Source organism: Dromiciops gliroides, chromosome 3 (genome assembly GCF_019393635.1).
Source record: "Dromiciops gliroides isolate mDroGli1 chromosome 3, mDroGli1.pri, whole genome shotgun sequence".
Taxonomy (NCBI): Eukaryota; Metazoa; Chordata; class Mammalia; order Microbiotheria; family Microbiotheriidae; genus Dromiciops; species Dromiciops gliroides.
This window is the reverse complement of record NC_057863.1, coordinates 87,611,642-87,628,961: the sequence shown is the minus strand read 5'-3', so window position 1 is coordinate 87,628,961 and position 17,320 is coordinate 87,611,642.

The window sequence follows — 17,320 nt, the reverse complement described above, 5'->3', positions numbered from 1 at the left end:
TGTCTCCCCTCATGTGACAGTTCAGTGTCTGCTCTTGCATGTATTCCTCTTGTGATTGGATGGCATCTTGGCCAACTGGCATCTGATAACTCAGAATAAAGGCAATTAATGTCTTAAATGATAAGTTCCCATAATCCAAGTCTCATATGGATTTAAAATTGAGGATAATAAATGATTGCAAAAAATGTGAATACATCTTGACTCAAAATATAATATATAATTACGCAACAATTTCAAATAATACCCATTTTTTTTACTTAGTATACAATTACTTTTGTGAAAAATCAGAACATATTTAAATACAAGTTAAAGCACAACAGAATCTCAAAGAAAACTTTTTTTTTTGAAAAAAGAAAACTTTTACAAATGTTCCCCTCTTTTTTTTTTTTGAATATGCTTATCAAAAATAATACTTCTTTACACTTGCCATGGCAACCAATTTGCCAGGGAAATGCTTCAAAGAGTTTGATCAAATAATCAGTTGAGAAAAAATAACAAAAACAAACAACTCAGAATATGGGAGCACAATACTCCTAGAATTAACATTGTATAATAAAAACAAAACCATCTTGCAATGTTTCAAAATTAGATAGATAAATGAATAGAAGAAAATACACATGGAACAATAAAAGACAATGAAATTCAAACTAAGGAAATATAAATGAATATGAACTTAAAGAGTATTATAAAATATAAACTTGATCACATGACTATAAAAAACTTTTACAAATATTCTCCTTGTTTTAAAAACTAAGTATAAAACACAACCTCAAAAGCATGAAAATCTCTATGAAAATAAACCCATACCATTAATTTCAAAATGTATATGTAATAGCATAGAAATCCTATGTAACCTCTGAACTGATACTGTTAATAATCTGAGTGAATTCAGAACACTCTTGATTCCGATATCTAAAATCCCCAATACTCATATCAATACCTTACTGCTTACTTCTACATTTCTGTAAAATATATACCCTTCCATGGCAAAAGCAGAGTCTTGAACTATGTTGATGATTGTCATTCTTATTCAGCTTAAGTTTTTCTTCTTTAACCCCTCTATATTGTCTGTCAGTCTTTTCACCATACAAATGCTTTATAAGATTACTAATGAAAGACAAAAGCAGGTTAGCAAAATTATGAACAAAACGAGCATATCTGGAATTTAAAGAGTTTTCTAAGATTGTCTCAAAAGCACAGCCAGGCCGGGGAAGGGCTGAGCCTGAAGCTCCAAATGCAGGTAGAAAAAGTTGAGCATGCGCATCAGATCTCTGGACTTCCCAGGCAGGGGAAGCAATGGGCTTGGCCATAGGAGGAGTAGAGGGTGGGGTCTGGGGAGGAGGGGAGGGACCAGCGCAATTTGAATCCGACTTGATTTTGAACTCAGGCCTGGATTCCTCTTCCCCCACTTTGCCTCCAGGTGCTAGGGGATTAAAAGCTTCTAGAGGGTGGGTCATTGCCTCCAGGCATGCAAAATTAGAGCAACAATTAGTGTTGGAACTGGGAAAAGCAGCAGGAATCTCTTCAGGTTTCTCTGAAAAAGCATGGTTGGGAGAGGGAGAGATATTTCCTTGTGTGAGTAAGTTGCTGGCTCTTTTAACAAAAATAAAAAGAAAAATAGAAAATCCACAAAAACAAAGCATTAACATGATCTTATCTCCCATTTGTCTGGTTAAACAGACTAAAATCAAAAATAGGGTAATTAGGGAGTTTAAAAGGTCCATTCGAAAAAATTTAAAGGAAAACACAGCCAGTGCGCCAGTACTTAGCAGTTAAAGGGAGAGGGAGGGGAAATTTCTTACCCAACCAGCAGATCAGAAGACTGAGGGTTAGCTTTCCTCTTCGTGGTCAGCCATCTGTTAAGGGCTAAAATTCTAGCTAAACTGTCTAAAATATCTAATGAGTGGTCGCCAATAAATTATAAGCTTTAGCAAGAGTTAGACTTTTAAGCATTTATTAAGGAGAATAAGAATTTGGTAAAGAGAGAGAAAAAGGCCTAGATTCCTATCTATTAAAGGGAGAGCACATTTCTAGCTCCCTTCTCCGCCAGAGTCCAGAGGAAAGAGAGCGAGACTCAGCGCCAGTCTCTTCCTTCCTCCTCCCACTAGTCCGCGTCACTTCCTGATACCAAAGACAAGACTCCTGGTCTTGCCCTCAAAGACCTTCGCTTCATGGGCAGAACTCTTCTACAGTTAGTATCCAGCAGGTGGCGTTATTCCAATCGTTACAGGAATTGTCTTGGATCATTGCACGGCTGAGAAGAGTCAAGTCTATCACAGTTGATCATCACATAACGTTGCTGTTATTGTGTTGTGAAAGCCAAATTAGATATACAGAGCATTAATCTCCCCCTTTAACTTTCCTTAAGAAAAAGGAGCTACTAGGGGCAGCTAGATGGCACAGTGGATAGAGCACTGGCCCTGGATTCAGGAGTACCTGAGTTCAAATCTGACCTCAGACACTTGACACTTACTAGCTCTGTGACCCTGGGCAAGTCACTTAACCCCCATTGCCCTGCAAAAAAAAAAAAAAAGAAAGAAAGAAAGAAAAAGAAGCTACTGAGCTTTAATCTATGATGGATCAGGTTTTTTTATTTTATTGCTTGGGAATTAATTAGAAAACAAGAGTTGAAACCAATTAGGGAAATAAGGAAGGAGAAATACAAATGAATAATCTTAGATCTAAGCTTAGTCTATTCCTTTATAAAACTCACTGAATCCCAAACTGCCCACCAGACTGGGAATCTCTGAAAAGACTGAACACCAAACCACATGCACTCCTTTCAATCCCCCTCCGTCACCAGAGAGTGAGAACTTCCGTTCCTGCCCTCACTTTTAAGTCCGCGTACAGGAAGTTCCTCACATTCTCCTCCCCAAAAAAGGAGGTCCTTCAAAAGCCGCTTTAGTAGCATGCGCAATCTCTCAAATGATTCAGCTAAAACTTCCGATATATATCTTGACCACAAATAATTTTTACCACAGTGTACAATGTTCTCCTCGTTCTACTTACTTCACTCAGCATCAGTCCACTTAAGTCTTTCCAGGATTTTCTGAAATCTACCTGCTCATCTTTTCTTTTTTTCTTTTTCTTTTTTGTGAGGCAACTGGGGTTATGACTTGCCCAGGGTCACATAGCTATTAAGTGTTAAGTGTCTGAAGCCAGATTTGAACTCAGGTTCTCTTGAATCCAGGGCCGGTGCTCTATCTACTGTGCCACCTAGCTTCCCCCTGCTCATCATTTCTTACAGCACAATAGTATTCCATTACATTCATATACCACAACTTGTTCAGCCATTCCCCAATTAATGGACATTCCCTCAATTTCCAATTTTTTGCCACCACAAAAAGAGCAGCTATAAATATTTTTGTACATGTGGGTCCTTTTCCCTTTTTTATGGTCTCTTTGGGAAAAAGACCCAATAGTGGTATTGCTGGGTCAAAGGGTATGAACAATCCCATAGTCCTTTGGGCATAGTTCCAAGTTGCTCTCCAAAATGGTTGGATCAGTTCACAGCTCCACCAACAATGCTTTAGTGTTCTAGTTTTTCCACAGCTTCTCCAATATTTATTATTTTTCTTTTTGTCATATTAGCCAATCTGATAGGTGTGAGGTGGTACCTCAGAATTGTTTAAATTTGTATTTCTCTAATCAAATAGTGTTTTAGAGCATTTTTTAAATATGGAAATAGATAGCTTTGATTTCTTCATCTGAAAATTACCTGTTCATCTTCTTCGACCATTTCTCAATTGGGGAATGACTTGCATTCTTATAAATTTGACTTAGTTCCCTAAATATTTTAGAAATGAGCCCTTTATCAGAAATACCGGCTGTAAAAATTATTTCCCAGTTTTCTGCTTTCCTTCTCATTTTTTCTGCATTGCTTCTGATTGTACTAAACTTTTTAAATTTAATGTAATAAAAATCATCCATTTTGCCTTTTATAATATTCTCTATCTCCTGTTTGGTTATAATTGGTTATATATTGTTCTCCTTCCTTTCCTAATTTACCTATGGTATCATCCTTTATGTCTAAATCATGTAGCCATTTTGACTTTATTTTAGTATATGGTGTAAGATGTTGGTCTATGCCTAGTTTCTGCCATACTATCTTCCATTTTTCCTAGCAGTTTTTGTCAAATACTGAGCTCCTATCCTAGAAGCTGGAGTCTTTGAGTTTATCAAACAGTAGATTACTAGAGTCATTTACTACTGTGTCTCCTGTGCCTAACCTATTCCATCAATCCACCATTCCATTTCTTAGCCACTACCAAATAGTTTTGATGACTGCTGCTTTATGGTATAGCTTCAAATTTGGTAGGGCTAACCCCCCTTCCTGTGTATTTTTTTTCATTAGTTCCCTGGATATTCTTGACCTTTTATTCTTCCAGATGAATTTGTTAGTATTTTTTCTAACTCTATAAAATAATATTTTGGTAGTCTGGTTGGTATGGCACTAAATAAGTAAATTAATTTAGGTAGAATTGTCCTTATTCTGCCTATCCATGAGCAATTGATATTTTTCCAATTATTTCAATCTGATTTTATTTGTGTGGGAAGTGTTTTGAAATTGTGTTCATAAGGCAGCTAGGTGGCGCAGTGGATAGAGCACTGGCCCTAGATTCAGGAGTACCTGGGTTCAAATCTGGCCTCGGACACTTGACACTTACTAGCTGTGTGACCTTGGGCAAGTCACTTAACCCCCATTGCCCCCACACACACACAAAAGTTTTAAAAAATTAATTAAAAAAAAAAAAGAAATTGTGTTCATAGAATTCCTGGGATTTTCTTAGCATGTTGACTACCAAGTATTTTATATTGTCTACAATCACTTTAAATGGAATTTCTCTTTCTATCTCTTGCTGCTGAGCTTTGTTGGTCATGTATAGAAATGCTAAATGACTTCCGGGCGGAGCCAAGATGGCTGAGGAAAGACAGTGAGCTCTCAAACTCATAACACAATCACTCCAAAAATCATCCAAATAACACCATAGGAAAATGTCCAGAGCAGCAAAACTCACAGAAGAATGTGCTGAAATCATCTAACCAAAAACGGCTTGGAAGGTCAGAAGGAGGGAGCTGCTGTGCTGATACAGGAGTTGAGCCCAACCCCACAGTCACCTTAATACAGATCTTCCCAGGAAGGCCTCACCAGAGAAGGAGACCCCCAGAGCCTCTGAATCAGCTGAAGTGCCAGTGTTGTCTAGAACTAAGCTCACAGTCTGGTGAGAGGGCTGAGCCCTAGGCAGGGGGGAGACTACAGGGCTCTATGCTGGTGCTAAGGCAGAACTTGGGTTTTTCACCCCTTCTGGGAACCAGAAGGCAGGCTTGAGCAGCAGTGGCCCAGGTGGGGGAGGGGCACAGGCTCATCAGAGCTAACAACCACAATACACAAAGCTGGTTGATTAGCAAGTTGGTCTGGGGTCATCTAAGGACCAGGGAACAGGCCGGAGGAGTGAAGAACCTGATCCTCCTTAAATCATACCATCTTGGACTTCTTAAGCTTGGGATACTGCAGCCTGGAAACAGTGCCCCACTTTAAGGAGATAAAAGTCAAGTAAAAGAAAGGCAAGATGAGCTGACAGAGAAAGTTTCTTCAGTAACAAGGAAGACTTCCTTGTTACTTCCAAGAAAAATATGAAGTGGTCTCAGGCCATAGAGGTGCTCAAAAAGGACTTTGAAGATAAAATTAGAGAGGTAGAGGAAAAAATGGAAAGAGAAATGAGGGTGATGCAGGAAAGACATGAGAAAAAAGTCAACAGCTTAAAAAGCCAAATGGAAAAGCTCTCTGATGAAAATATTTGCCTAAGAATTAGGATTGAACAAATGGAAGTCAGTGACTTTATGAGAAACCAAGACAAAATAAAGCAAATCCAAATGAATAAAAAAATAGAGGGCAATGTGAAATATCTTCTGGGAGAAACTGCTGACCTGGAAAATAGGTCCAGGAGAGATAATTTGAAAATTATTGGTCTACCTGAAAACCATGATCAAGGAAAGAGCTTAGACATCATCTTCCAAGATATTCTCAGGGAAAATTGCCCTGAAATTCTAGAAGCAGAAGCTAAAATAGGAATTGAAAGGATTCACCGATCACCTCCAGAAAGAGATCCCAAAAGGAAAACTCCTAGGAATATTATAGCCAAATTCCAGAGCTCTCAGGTCAAGGAGAAAATATTGCAAGCTGCCAAAAAGAAAGAATTCAAGTACTGTGGAGCCCCAGTCAGGATAGCACAGGATCTAGCAGCTTCTACATTAAAGGACTGGAGGGCATGGAATATGATATTCCAGAGGGCAAAGGAAATGGGATTACAACCAAGAATCACCTACACAGCAAAACTCAGCATAATCTTTCAGTGAAAAAAATGGGACTTTAGTGAAAAAGAAGACTTTCAGATATTTGTGATGAAAAGACCTGAACTGAATGGCAAATTTGACTTTCAAATACAAGACCCTAGAGAACTATAAAAAATTGGAGTTGGGGGACATACCTGGGGTCATACAGTGGGTCTTGTGTCTGAGGCCAGGTTTTGGCTCTGATCCCCCTGGGTCCAAGGGTAACAACAACTCCACCCACCGTCCAGTTTCCCTGGAAAATTAGGGTTAGGGTTAGGGTCCACTGTGTTACCTAGCTGCCCCATGATGACATCCTTAGTGTTAAATTGAGGAGTGAGGGGAATGCACTGGGGGAGGGGGAAGGACAGAGGTGAATCCTACATGAAAGAAACAGGAAAAGGCTTATGGAGGGGGGGAAGAGATGGGAGAGGAGCAGGGCAGTAAATGAATTTTACACTCATCAGAAAAGGCTCAAAGACCTTAAACTCATCAGAGTTGGCTCAAGGAGGGAGTAATCTATTTAATCTGGGCAGTAAATGAGCCTAACACTCATCAGAATTGGCTCAAAGACCTCAATCTCATTAGAATTGACTCAAGGAAGGAATAATGTACACACCCAATTAGGTGGTGTAATCTCTCTAACCCTGCAAGAAAATAGGAGGGGAAGGGGATAAAGGGAGAGGAACAAAAGAAGGAAGGGCAGAGTGGGGGAGGGAGACAGACAGAAGCAAATCCTTTTGAAGAGGGATAGGATGAAAGAAGATGGATAATAGAATAAATATCATGGGGAAGGGAATAGGATGGAAGGGAAACAGTTAACAATAGTAATCATGAAAAAGAGAAAAGGAGGGAAAATTGTACAAAAAAATATTTATAGCAACTCTTGGTGGAGGATAAGAATTGAGGATCAAGGGAATGTCCATCAATTGAGGAATGATGGAAAAAGCTGTGCTATATGATTGTGGTGGAATGGTCATGTGTATAGCACAATGACCAACAGGATTATCCCAGAAAAACCTGGAAAGACTAATGAACATCGATGTATAGTGAAGTGAGCAGAGCTGGGAGGACACTGTGCATAGTGACAGCAGTATTGTTCAATGAGCAAATGTGAATGACTTAACTACTCTCAGCAATGCAATGATCCAAGACAATCCCAAGGAAGTAATGAGGAAGCTTACTATGCACCCCCATAGAAAGAACTGATAAAAAGAACACTTGTGGATTGTACAACCTGGTTGTGATCTTGTGGGGGGGGAGGAAAGGGAGGGAGGGAGGGAGAAAAATTTGAAACTCTAAATCTTACGAAAATGAATGTTGAAAACTACCCTTACATGTAACTAGAAAAAATAAAATAAATGTTTGTTGCTAAAAAAAAAAAGAAAGAAAGAAATGCTAATGATTTATATGGGTTTATTTTGTATCCTGCAACTTTGCTACAGTTGTTAATTGTTTCAAGTAGTTTTTTAGTTGATTGTTTAGGATTCTCTAAGTATACAAACATATCATCTGCAAAGACTGAAAGTTTTATTTACTCCTTGCCTATTCTAATTCCTTTTTCTTCTCTTATTACTAAAGCTAGCATTTCTAGTACAATTGGTGATAATGGATATCCCTGTTTCACTCCTGATCTTATTGGGAATGCCTCCAACTTATCTCCATTATATATATTTGCTGATGGTTTTAGGTAGTAATAGTAGGCCTCCGCCAGTTGAGGACAACCATGGATCAGTGCCTTGAAGAGCCACAGGCCACAGTATAGCTCTGTAGTCCAATGTGGGAACCTGGGAACCGCAGCTCCTGAGTGACTTGTAACCGGTAACTGCCGCATCCTGTGTTGTATCTACCCCATGAGGAGTGGCTGGAGTGTCCTCTCCAGGGTGCTGGCCTGGGCAGATCAATTGGAAAACAAGCTGTTGCCCATGCAGCAGGTTTTCGCTCTCTGAGACATTGGTGGATCCAAAGAAGAGGCAGAGCCAATACAGTTTGGCACCAGTGCCGCCACAGGAGTTGCCAGAGGGATGTGATGTCCAACATCCAACTGCCTTAGGGACTCCGACTCCTGATTTTTCCTCGGAATTAACTCTTGAAGCCTTTCCCATATATGGGTATAGCCGCAAGGCCGAAGAGGTTTAAAATCAGGGTTCCTTCCCCTAGGTGGGTTGCCTGCCAAGGCTAACAAGCCCCACCTGCCCGAAGTGACTGGTTTTAAGGTGCCAGTGACTCGCCTTCGCCCCTTCTCCTGTTAGTGGAAACAGTTCTGCCACGAGAAGGCCAGGAGTTGGGCTTCGGTTGTCAGAGGCTATTTGAGACACACGCCATTGGAGCATTTTATAGAGAGTGGGAGCTTATCCCCACTCCCATCCCAGCATGACAAACCTTTTGGTTTTAGGTAGGTACTGCTTTTTATTTTAAGGAAAGCCCCACTTATTCCTATGCTCTCTAGTGTTTGTTTTTTGGTTTTTTGTTTTTGTTTTTTTGTTTTGTTTTGGGGGTTTTTTGTGAGGCAATTGGGGTTAAGTGACTTGCCCAGGGTCACACAGCTAGTAAGTCTCAAGTGTCTGAGGCTGGATTTGAACTCAGGTCCTCCTGAATCCAGGGCCGGTGCTCTATCCACTGCGCCACCTAGCTACCCCTCTAGTGTTTTTAATAGGAATGAGTACTGTATTTTGTCAAAAGTGTTCTCTGTATCTATTGAGGTAATCATATGATTTTGGTTAGTTTTATTATTGATGTGGTTGATTATGTTGACAGTTTTCCTAATGTTGAACCAGCCCTGCATTCCTAGTAAAAACCCTACCTGGTCATAGGGTATTATCCTGGTGATGAATTGCTGTAATCGCCTTGCTAATATTTTAAGATTTTTGCATCAATATTCATTAGGGAAATTGTTCTATAATTTTCTTTCTCTGTTTTGGCTCTGCCTGGTTTAGGTATCAATACCATATTTGTGTCATAAAAGGAATTTGGTAGAACTCCTTCACCTATTTTTCCAAATAGTTTGTGTAGCATTGGAATTAATTGTTCTTTTAATGTTTGGTAGAATTCACTTGTAAACCCATCTGTTCTTGGAGATTTTTTCTTAGGGAGTTCATTGATGGCTTGTTCAATTTCTTTTTCTGAAATGGGATTATTTAAGGATTGTATTTCCTCTTCTGTTAATCTGGGCAGTTTAAATTTTTGTAAATATTGATCAAATTTCATTTAGATTGTCAAATTTATTGGCATATAGTTGGGTAAAATAGGTCCTAATTATTGCTTTAATATCCTCTTCATTGGTGGTGAGTTCACTCTTTTCATTTTTGATACTGATAATTTGGTTTTCTTCTTTTTTTTTAATCAAATTAACCAAAGGTTTATCTATTTTATTGTGTTTTTTTCATAGAACTAGTTCTTAGTTTTATTAATTCTATAGTTTTCTTACTTTTGATTTTATTAATCTCACCTAGAATTTTCAATTTGGTGTTTAATTGGGGATTTTTAATTTGTTCTTTCTCTAGCTTTTTTAGTTGCATGCCCAATTCATTGATCTCCTCTTTCTCTGTTTTATTCATGTAGGCATTTAGAGACATAAAATTTCCCCTAAAAACTGCTTTGGCTGCATCCCATAAGTTTTGGTATGTTGTCTCATTATTGTCATTCTCTTGGATGAAATTACTAATTGTTTCTATGAATTGTTGTTTGACCCACTCATTCTTTTTTTTTTTTCTGGGGCAATGGGGGTTAAGTGACTTGCCCAGGGTCACACAGCTAGTAAGTGTCAAGTGTCTGAGGCTGGATTTGAACTCAGGTACTCCTGAATCCAGGGCCGGTGCTTTATCCACTGCACCACCTAGCCGCCCCCTGACCTACTCATTCTTTCAGATGAGATTATTTAGTTTCTGATTCATTTTTGGTCTATCTTTCCATGGTCCTTTATTACACATAATTCTTTTTTTATCATAGAAGTATTTTATTATTTTCTAGTTACATGTAGAGATAGTTTTCAACATTTGTTTTTTGGTTTGTTGTTCTTTTGTGAGGCAATTGGGGTTAAGTGACTTGCCCAGGGTCACACAGCTAGTAAGTGTCAAGTGTCTGGGATCGGATTTGAAATCAGGTCCTCCTGAATTCAGGGCCGGTGCTCTATCCACTGAGCCACCTAGCTGCCCCATAACATTTTTTTTTTTTTAGTGAGGCAATTGGGGTTAAGTGACTTGCCCAGGGTCACACAGCTAGTAACTGTTAAGTGTCTGAGGCCGGATTTGAACTCAGGTACTCCTGACTCCAGGGCCGGTGCTCTTCCAGGGCCGGTGCTCTATCCACTGCGCCATCTAGCTGCCCCCAACATTTGTTTTTTATAAGATTTGTAGTTCTAAATTTTTCTTCCTTCTTCCCCTCCCCAAGACAGCAAGTAATCTGACATAGGTTATATCTATGTACAATCACATTAAACATATTTCTGCATTAGTCATGCTGTGAAAGAAGAATTAGAACAAAAGGGAACAACTTCAAAAAAGAAAAACAAAAAAGTAGAAATAGTATGGTTCAGGGGCAGCTAGGTGGCGCAGTGGATAAAGCACCGGCCCTGGATTCAGGAGTACCTGAGTTCAAATCCGGCCTCAGACACTTGATACTTACTAGCTGTGTGACCCTGGGCAAGTCACTTAACCCCCATTGCCCCGCAAAAAAACCCACCAAAAACAAAAACAAACAAAAAACCAACCAAACAAACAAACAAAAATAGAAATAGTATGGTTCAATCAGCATCTAGATTTCACGGTTCTTTTTTTTTTCCCCTGAATTTAGAGAGCATTTTCCATCATGAGTCCTTTGAAACTATCTTGGACCATAGTATTGCTGAAAAGAGTCAAATCTATCACAGTTGAACAACACACAATGTTGTTGATACTGATTATCCATAATTTTTATTGCATCATGCTCTGAAAAGGATGCATTTACTATTTGTGCCTTTCTGCATCTGACTGTGAGGTTTTTATGCCCTAATACATGGTCAATTTTTGTGTATGTGCCATGTACCACTGAGAAAAAGGTATATTCCTTTCTATCCCCCTTCAGTTTTCTCCAGAGTTCTATCATATCTAACTTTTCTAAAATTCTATTTACCTCCTTAACTTCTTTCTTATTAATTTTGTGGTTAGATTTATCTAGTTCTGAGAGAGGGAGGTTGAGGTCCCCCACTAATATAGTTTTGCAATCTATTTCTTCCCCTAACTCACTTGACTTCTCTAAGAATTTGGATGATGTACCACTTGGTGCATACATGTTTAGTATTGATATTATTTCATCGTCTATGGTACCTTTTAGCAATATGTAGTTTCCTTCCTTACTTCTTTTAATTAGGTCAATTTTTGCTTTCACTTTGTCTGAGATAAGGATTGCTACCCGTTTTGTGTTTTTTTTTAACTTCAGCTGAAGCATAATATATTCTGCTCCAGCCTTTTACCTTTACTCTGTGTGTATCTCTTTGCTTCAGATGTGTTTCTTGTAAACAACATATTGTAGGATTTGGGTTTTTAATCCAATCTGCTATCTGCTTCCTTTTTATAGGAGAGTCCATCCCATTCACATTCACAGTAATGATTACTGTATATTTCCCTGCATCCTAGTTTTCCCTTTTTTGTATATTTCTCTTTCCTTTTCCCCTGTCCCTTATCACTAGTGTTTTGTTTCTGGCCCCTTCAGTCTACCCTCCCTTCTATCAGCTCCACCTCCTTTTGTCCTTTCCTATTTCAGTTCCTAGTTTTGCCCTTCCTTCTATCAACCTCACTTCTTTTTTTGTCTTTTCCCCTTTCCTCTTCTAGTTTTACCCTCTCTTCTATCAGCACCCCTCTTTTCTTTCCCCTTTTACTTCCCTATAGGGTAAGATAGAATTCTATCCCCAATTAAGTGTGTGTGTATATTATTCCCTCTTTGAGCCAAATCAGATGAGAGTAAAGTCAAAACAATGCTCACCCCTCCTTTCTTTCCATCTTTTATGCCTCTTCACCTAATGTGATTTACCCCATTCTGCCTTCCCTTTCCTCTTCTCCCAGTATAATGCTTTTTGTTTCCCCCCTTTTTAAAAATAACATCACATCAGAATCCACTTATACCCACACATTCTGTCTGTGTGTACTCCTCCTATCTGCCTTAATAAAGATACAGTTCTCAAGAGTTACAAGTATCTTCTTCCCATGTAGGGATGCAAACATTTTATCCTTATTGAATAACATGGTTCCCCACCCACCCACCCACTTTTTACCTTTTCATGTGTCTCTGGAATTTTGTATTTGTAGATTGAATTTTCTGTTCAGTTCTAGACTTTTCATTAGGAAAGTTTTAAAGTCTCCTATTTCATTGACTATCCCTCTTTTTTCCTGCTTAATTTTGCTGGGTAGTACATTCTTGGTTGCAATCCCAGTTTCTTTGCCTTCTGGAATATCATATTCCAATCCCTCCAATCCTTTAATATTGAAGCTGCCAGGTCCTGTGTAATTCTGATAGCTGTTCCTTGATATTGAAATAGTTTCTTTCTGGCTGCTTGCAGTATTTTCCCCTTTACTTGATAATTTTGGAATTTAGCTACAATATTCCTTGGAGTTTTCCTTTTAGGGTCTCTTTCAGGAGGTGATTGGTAGATTCTTTTAGTGACTATTTTATCCTCTGATTCTACAAAATCAGGGCAGTTCTCCATGATAATTTCCTGGAATATGGTTTCTAGACTCTTTTTCTGATCATGGCTTTCAGGTAGTCCAATACTTCTCAAATTCTCTCTCCTGGATTTCCAGCTCAATTGTCTTTCACATTTTATTCCACTTTTTCATTCTTTTGATTCTGTTGGACTGATTCTTGGTGTCTCACAGAGTCATTAGCTTCCATCTGCCCAATTCTAATTTTTAAGATATTATTTTCTTCAGTAAACTTTTGTAGCTCTTTTTCCATTTGACCAATTTTTTTCTCCCATTTGGCCAGTTGTATTTTTTAGGGAATTGTTTTCTTCAGTTAATTTTTGTTCTTCCTTCTCCAAGCTGGCTTTTTTCATAGTTTTTCTTGCATAACTTTAATTTCTCTCATTTCTTTTCCCATTTTTTCTTCTATGTCTCTCATTTGATTTTTTAAATCCTTTTTGAGCTCTTCCAGGAAGGCTTTTTGGTTTTGAGACCAATTCATCTTCCCCCCATTTTGAGAGTATTGTCCTCATCTGAATTTGTGTTTTGGTCTTCCCTGTCGACACAGAAACTCTCAATGGTTAACAGTCCTTTTCTGTTTCTTATGTTGTGGCTTATTTTTTTCCTTTTCAAGTTGAGGTCTGCTCCTGGGGCACAGGGGCCACTGCTGCAAGGTTCTTGTACTGGTGGGTAGGGGCCTGATCACTGGCTTTCTGCTCTGAGGCCTCTGTGGCTTACAGATTCCTCACCACCCTAGACCTGTGCTGGGATGGCTTGGCCTAGTTGCGCTTGTCCTGTGGGTGGTTCTCAATCTGACTGTTTGCCCTCTCAGCCAGGGCTGGTGGGTCTCTCAATTAGCCAGCTGCATCACTAGTATGCTGAGCCAGGACCAAGGGGCCTCAGTTGCTGGTCTTTACTGTCACCCAGAACCTCCAGCTGACTTGCCCAGACCTCCTCTGTACTGTGCTGAGCTGTGCTGTGCTCCCCTTTTGCCCAAGTGAAACCAACCTTTCCTGATTATCTTCTAAATTATCTCAAGTTGAAGATTGTGTCTCTCCATTTTTGTAGATTCTTTAGTTTCAGAATCCATTTAAGGCTTGATTTAATGTTGTTTTGAGGGAAGCTCAGGAGAGCTCAGGCAACTCCCTGGCTTCTCTGGGACTCTGCCCCAGACCTAAAATCAACTTTGAACTTTAAATCTTAGAATGCTTTTCTGAATACACTGAAAAAAGGAATACAGATTCATCTTTTCCTATTACACCAATTTGGAAAACTGGAAATAATTGTTAATGGGATATAGTTTACCATACAAAAAAGAGAAGACAACATCAAATTCCATATATTTGGCACAGGAAGGCAATGGGGGAAAAAATGAGGTGTTAAGTAATTATGTCAAGTATTCTCTCTTTAGCAGGAGAAAATGAGACCCACTAAACCAATGGAGATTTAGGATGATACATTTAGAGCTGCAAAGGACTTCAGAAGTCAGCTAGTCTAACCCATTCATTTTACAAATGATGAAATGAGATCCAGAGAGGTAAATCTACTTCCTCAAAGTCATATTAGTAACTGGGAAAACCAGAATTTTACCTCAGTCCTCTTGACTCAAAATCCAGCACCCTTCCCTATGTACCACATCTTCACTCAAAAAGTATGAGGATGAAACCTACACAGAAAACACTATTATTGGAGTAATTTAAAGTCTAGACATCCAAGTTTCTTAGAACTGACTTTAGACTATCTTTAATACATGGAAAGACTCATGACTGAAAGTGAAATAAGCAGAACAAGGAAAGTAAGATATATGACAAATCTATATTTAGTGCTGTGTAATTACAATAACTAAGTTGAACCTGGAGATACAGGAATACCTCCCTTTTTTGTTCAAATCCGGCCTCAGACATACTTTATTAGCTGTGTGACCCTGGGCAAGTCACTTAACCCTCATTGCCCCACCCCACCCCCCAAAAAAGGAAGGGGAGAATGAGTATACGTTTGCTATTCTCCAAGTTTGGCAGATTAAGGGGAGGGTCAGTGATTGCATTAGGAGAGAAAAGGAAAGGTTTGGAGCTGACATAGGAGCCCTGAACACGTAGGGCAACACATGAAGAGAGTCAGGGGACAAAAAGAAGATAAAGCTAAGAGAGTTAATGGTGAAGGGGCTTATAGGAGTCATCCAGTGAAGGAGATGAGAACTGTTTTTGGAGTCTATGGCAAAGAGGATTATTGAACACCCCCAACAGCTATATGGCACTTGAGATTAATAAAAACCTAACAATCTCCCTTTACTTCTGCTAGTAGCTGACTTAGGCAATCCTTCACTGCCCTTATGTGTGGGTAGTTTACATATTATCATGTACAGTTGAGGAAAGTGAGGCAGAGAGGTTGTGATATCATTACTAAGTAGAAAACTTGAACCTTGAACCAAGGCTTTTCTTACACTCCATTACTTCATTGTATCAATAGAAGCTCTACCTTTTAGCCAAACTAGACAGTTCACTGTTCCTTAAACATGCCATTTGTCAGTGCTGCATTTCATGTTGCTTCCCTTTCCCTAGAATCCTCTTTTCCCACCTCTGCCTTTGAAAATCCCATCCATATATGTTCAGTGTGATTGTACATGTATCACCTATATTGAATTGCTTGCTGTCTTGGGGAGGGGTGAGGGAGGGAGAAAAAATTGGAACTAGAAATCTTATAAAAACAAATGTTGCAAACTATAACTGAAAAATAATAAAATACTTTTATGGAAAATCCCATCCATGCTCAGTCTCCAGTTCACATAGCAGCTACCTTCCTGATCTCTCCTTCCTTATATCTTCTATAGCACTCTTATTGGTATCATTCAGATGACCCTTCTATACTGCCTTTAATTTTATATATATATGTCATTTTCCCTGATACACCAGAAGTTTCTTGAGAAAGAAATGTATTGTCCACAGCATCTATCGAAGCACATTTATTGGAACACTGGTCATCATCCCCTCCTTCCTGGGTTTTCCATCTCTTCCTCAGGTGCTGGTGACATATATTCTCCTACCCCCAAAGTGTGGGTGTCTTGAAAGTACTTCAAATTCCCTATGTCCAGAACTGAACTCAATCTCTACCCCACAAATCTTTCTGTCATCCATATTACCCTATTTCTTCTGAAGACACCATCATCCTCGTAGTTACCATCATTACTGAGTCATTTGGTTTCCTCTCTATCTCTTAACCTCCATTTCTTTTTTTTTATGCTATTGTTTTTTTTGTTTTGTTTTGTTTTGTGGGGCAATGGGGGTTAAGTGACTTGCCCAGGGTCACACAGCTAGTAAGTGTCAAGTGTCTGAGGCCAGATTTGAACTCAGGTACTCCTGAATCCAGGGCCATTGCTTTATCCACTGTGCCACCTAGCTGCCCCCTTAACCTCCATTTCTAATCTAATTCCTGTGATTCTACTTTTCCAATATTCCACTCTACATAGACACTAGACTAGCTCACCTCTTGGCCTAGGCTTTTCTCTCATATCACCAATTGATCAGCCACACAACTACTATGATAATTTTTAAAAGTATAAATCCCAAACATCATCCCTATGCTCAAGACCTCTTAATAGTTTCCTAATGACTCCAAAATAAAGTACAAATTTCTTTTATTTTGAAGGTCTTCCACAATCTGAGCCAAACCTACATTTCTAGCCTTACATTACACTGCTATAGGCACAATACATTCCAGGCAAACTGAGCTCAAAGGCTTTGCAGAAACTACTCAATATCTAGTAATATACATTTCTCTGAATGAAATATCCTGATGAGAAAAACAAAGTTATCCTGATGTTATTATTTTAAACTAATTGAAGTACTTTATCATAGAAGAATTATATGAATACCTGGGCTTATTAAAGTATAGTCACTAAACAAATTGCTTTGAACAAATCAAAGTACAGTGATTTCCTCCACTAATTAATGAACTTTATGCAAGGACCAAGTCTTATTTCACATGTAGGAGGAAGAAGGAATAAAGTCCTAAAGGCAAGATAGATTTCCTTAGGATTGTATTCTTTTTTAAAAAAAAATTTTTTTTTTTTACGGGGCAATGGGGGTTAAGTGACTTGCTCAGGGTCACACAGCTAGTACGTGTCAAGTGTCTAAGGCTGGATTTGAACTCAGGTACTCCTGAATCCAGGGCGGGTGCTTTATCCACTGCGCCACCTAACCACCCCCAGGATTGTATTCTAATAACGAAAGATATCTCACAATCCATTTGTAGGGTATTTTAGACATTTTTTTTTTACCATTTCTTGGCAGTATGGTATCCAGCTAGAATATTTAAATGAGTCCATCTTAGACTGGAAATGT